We start from the raw sequence: 5,016 nt of genomic DNA on the forward strand, positions 1-5,016 counted from the left end.
GCCATCTTGCTGCTTGTGGTGGTGGTTACATGATTGCACAGCTTTGTCAAAACCCAAAACTCATCTGTGAAGGGTGAATGTGACCATATTTAACTTGTACCTCAAAAAGTTTGGCTTTAAAACTTCATAGATTCCAACTTCCAGAGAAACCATCTGTACTTGACCTTTTTGTTACATACCTTTTCTCATTTTGACAAGTATATCTAAATTTGACCTTCAGATGGGTTTTTAGATTTTACCTGAGTTACAGAAAGTTAAATGTTTTCATATAGTTTGTTTTCATATAGTTTCTTTCCCCCAGTTATCCAATTTCAGGACTTCTAAAGTAGTTTGATAAATAATAACAGCAGTGGCAGCCAACATTTATTGAGTCTTGTGCCCAGAAAAAGTCTTATCTTGATATCCTTATGAAGTATATATGCCTTATTATTACTCCCATTGCAAAGATTAAGTAAATTGAGGTCAGAGAGATTTAAGAACTTCAATGAGATCTGATCCGGACTCAGGTGTACTTTTCTCCATTGTTGGTACTCTTTTTTTTTTTTAACATTTATTTATTTTTGAGAGACAGAGAGAGACAGGGCATGAGTGGGGGAGAGGCAGAAAGGGGGAGACACAGAATCGGAAGCAGGCTCCACGCTCTGAGCTGTCCGCACAGAGCCCAACGCGGGACTCGAACTCACAAACCGTGAGATCATCACCTGAGCCAAAGTTGGACGCTCAACGAACTGAGCCACCCAGGCGGCCCCCATTGTTGGTACTCTTAACCTCAACGCTATAGTGTCTTGACACAGCATTTCAAAACATGCTTCTGATTCCCTGGGGTAGGATTCCAAAAGAGTTTTGCTTTGTTTTTAGGGGGGAAGGTTCTGAAATTGTTTCTCATTGTAGTTTGAGACCCTAACTGTTAAGATTTATATTTTAATAACAACAATATGTTCCAGAAGATAAGAGCATTCAAAATTTTATTGTAAAAACAATATAACATTAAATTATTGAAAAAAACACCATTCATAATCCCAACACCTTCACGAATAGTTTCATTTTTATTTCCTTGCAGATTTTCTCTATATGCCTCACACATATGCCTAACACATCCATACGGGCAGGGGACACTCACTTTGCTTTCTGGCAACAGCAAATGGACTCTTCAAAATCATTTTGACCAACGGGGGCTTTCATTTGGCTTCTTTACCTTTGTCACATAAGCCTAGGTTATAAACCTAAACGCCAACCAACAAGGATGGCCAAGAGCTCAGAGGAGTGCCGTGAAAACACCCAGAATCGTCTGTGGAATGAGATGAAAATAAGTAAAAGAAGGGGAGAGAGCCATCTTGTCCTCACAGACAGAGGGCAGCAGCACGCGGCCACTTCCTGCACCTTTGGTCAGTTCTTAAGAGCCAAAGAACTAGTATTTGAATGACTTTATCTGTGTTGGCCGCAGCAAAGGTCATTCAGGCAGAGATCTTATTCTTCCCAGATTCCCTTCTGCATTATAGGATGAATATAATCATACTGTACAGAAGCAGTTGGAAATTTATAATTCTGGAGTATTTCCGCACATCTCTTTATATGTAATGAAATCTGTGAAGGGTAAGAATGTTGATCAGGACATTCACTTCAAATGTGCATAAGAAAGATTAAGAATATATATATATTTTTAAAATCATAAAAGTTGATAGCTGAATCATTTGAGGGTGCCTATTGTTTTTAAATACTCTTAACGTTTATTCACCTTTTGAGAGGTGGAGACAGTGTGAGCAGGGCAGGGGCAGAGAGAGAGGGAGACACAGGATCGGAAGCAGGCTCCAGGCTCTGAGCTGTCAGCACTGAGCCCGATGTGGGGCTTGAACTCACGAACCGTGAGATCGTGACCTGAGCCGAAGTCAGACGCTTAACTGACTGAGCCACCCAAGCACTCCTTGAAGGTTCCTTTAATGACTAAGTTATAAATGCTTCACATTACCTATTTTACTTAATTAACAATTTTCATTAGATCATCATTCAAACAGTTGACATGAAGCCTTTAATTCCACGTGGATCTGATGCCTCGTACAAAGCAACCCGTGCTGTGCTCACATTTCACATCAGGTGGCCAATGCAGTTACAGTGCTGAGGGCACCAGGTTACTTACAGAACAGGATTTTCCCAGCCTCCCTGATAAGTGACAGGGTTTCACATCTGTCACGTCGCAGAATCAGGTTAGGCGGCCTGACTGCTGGGTAAAACAAAGTGTTTAATACATAAATAACTAGGCTTTCTTGGACTCAGGCTTATAGTCGGAATTTAAATTCCGAATCTAATTTAAATAGTATACATAAGTAGCATTTACACCAATTTATTTTTAAGTCCATCCACTAATCCTGATATGTACAAAAACAACAGTAAGCTCAGTTCATTCTGATTTTTAAAATGTCTAGGGAATTTTACCAACAGACTAATTTTAGAAAATAACCACCACACTGTGACATTTTGTTTCAATGTGTACAGAAACCAACAACAACCGGAATACCCAAACAAAGTAACGCTTTCTTGTTGAACTTCATTCTGTTAAATGTTTTAAACTCTGGGAGAGACTTTTGCAACAATCCGTCAGGACTCCCCCAATTTCTCCATTGAGGGAACTGAGGCACAGGGAGGTCAGCGACTTATCTGAGGTACTTGGAGAGAGAGCCAGAGCCCCTGCCCATCACAGCTGGTCTGGCCTTGAGGGAGGAGGCAGTCCCCAAAGGAAGACAGAGGCCAGTCCTTCAGTTCTTTACTTAGGCTGACATAGGGGCTCACACTTTGGGGCTCGCACCTTGAACAAGCATTCATTACAGAAAGGACAGGTGCATCTGAAAAGCTAACAGCACAGCTAAAAATGTATCCATGTGCAGGTTGCAAAGGAAAATGCAGCATTACCAGGATCCTCACACAAACCCAAACTCTCTAGCCAAAACTACTTGTCATTTGACATCATACATGTCTTACGTAGCTTACTGTAAACCTTGTAGGTAAACCTACTGTAAATCGTGCAGGTTATATTCTGAATTTTACTTGCCAAAAATATTTCTCTTGCAACATTTAAAAGCCTAAGTTCTTAGAGTACATAAGAAAGAATTTTCCAGGCATGTTTTTTCTTTCCTACAAACATTCCTGTTTTTTTAAACTACTAACAATAGTTCAAAGTTTCTGTAAGTGCCATGACATTCCAATTGTCTTCTCTGTCAGATAAAACTGTACTGTTTTCCCAAAAGAGAAGTCAGTGATATTTTCTCTTTACAGGTATTTATCATAAACATTTAACTCTGGAAATAAAGATCTATCCTTTAAGTTGTACCTGTAATTTGGGAAACCAGCTGTTTTTTGCCATAGTTTCTAGCACTGACCTCATCATGCATACCCTATATTAAACATTTTGAATTTGGGTTTTTTTTTCCCCCTACACTTGTATCATGGTATGAAATACCAAATGTTTTTAGAAAATTAATGACTTTGATATCATACATCTAAATTGAATCAGGCTTCTATCAGAAAGCGATGTCTTGAATTATATACATAGAAATGAGAGCAGAGAGCTATAGTGAGAGCAGCCTAATAAGTAGGCAATGTTTTAACTCCAAATAATACCAAATATTCCTAATGCTTAAAACTTCCAATCTCAGAATTGTTTAGGCTAACAGGTCCATTCAGCTTTTTTGTGTGTGCAGATGCAACATTTAATCACTGATTTCAGTGAGCAGAGGACTCTCAGAATTAGGTACACATCTGATTGCACATATAAATATCCAAGGATCTGCCAAGTGAAAGGCCCACAGACCATGGCAAGAACAAAGAAATGTGTCCTAGTTGCTTTCTATGGATTACGCAACGTCTGATGGATTTTGTTCTCCAATAGGTTCTGCTGAACAATTTTTTTGTTGTTGTCATGAAGCAAAACAGTTTGGTAAGAACAGAAGAGTTACTGTATTAGAAACAGAAGAATATACTTAGGGCGTGGTTTTAAAGGATATTTTCCAACATTGGGTCACAGAATGCCCCAGCCTCCTCTTGTCTGGGAGAACTGAGAGTTTGGGGAAGGTAACAGAGATTCCATGCTGCCGTTGTGTATGGGAGGAGCGGGAGGGTACTTAGGAAACTTTTTGTGTTGTCTCTGAAGGTACCCTGAACCTTCAGATGCAAAAGAATTTGAGCTGGCCCCTATTCAAATGAGGCAGAAGGTGTTCCTTTTATTAGTTAAGGTCATAAAACTTTTAATCGGCTTAAGACCTTGTGGGTGTTTTAAAACCATTATCACAGACCGCGCACAAACAGATCCCATACTTTCACTGTGAGGTACTGGAATCTGTGTGCTCAGGGAGGGTGGGAGGAAGTTGGGCTGGGAGGGTGGCCCTTAGGACCGCCAAGGCTGTAATACTTATATCTGCCCCTAGTCCTTGGGCCTCCAAGCTGTCCTTGTGAGACTGTCAATTCCCTTCTCTGGTCCCCTTTCCCACCTTTAGGGTACAAAAGAAAAAAAAAATCCTTGTCAGTTTTCAGCCAAACCAAAGTCTTGGGTTTTATTCCAAATTACCCTTGGAGAGTTAAATGCGTGCGTTTTCTCAGCCTTATTTCCCCAACGATGTTCTCTCTGCACCACAGGCAGAGGTGGTGGCACTGCTCAGGTAAATTCCAGCCTGGGTCCCAGGGTTTTCCACATTCTTTATTGAGCGAAAGAAGCAGGGGCCACTCAGCTTCTGTTACCCACACCGTGGTTCCGGTAGTTTATGCTATAACCTGCCTTCGAGAAGGTCTATTTTTTTTTTTTAATTTTTTTTTTCAACGTTTATTTATTTTTGGGACAGAGACAGAGCATGAACGGGGGAGGGGCAGAGAGAGAGAGGGAGACACAGAATCAGAAACAGGCTCCAGGCTCTGAGCCATCAGCCATCAGCCCAGAGCCTGACGCGGGGCTCGAACTCCCGGACCGCGAGATCGTGACCTGGTTGAAGTCGGACGCTTAACCGACTGCGCCACCCAGGCGCCCCTGAGAAG

The sequence above is a fragment of the Herpailurus yagouaroundi genome, unplaced genomic scaffold, assembly GCF_014898765.1.
Source record: "Herpailurus yagouaroundi ecotype Mexico unplaced genomic scaffold, PumYag 194, whole genome shotgun sequence".
Lineage (NCBI taxonomy): Eukaryota > Metazoa > Chordata > Mammalia > Carnivora > Felidae > Herpailurus > Herpailurus yagouaroundi.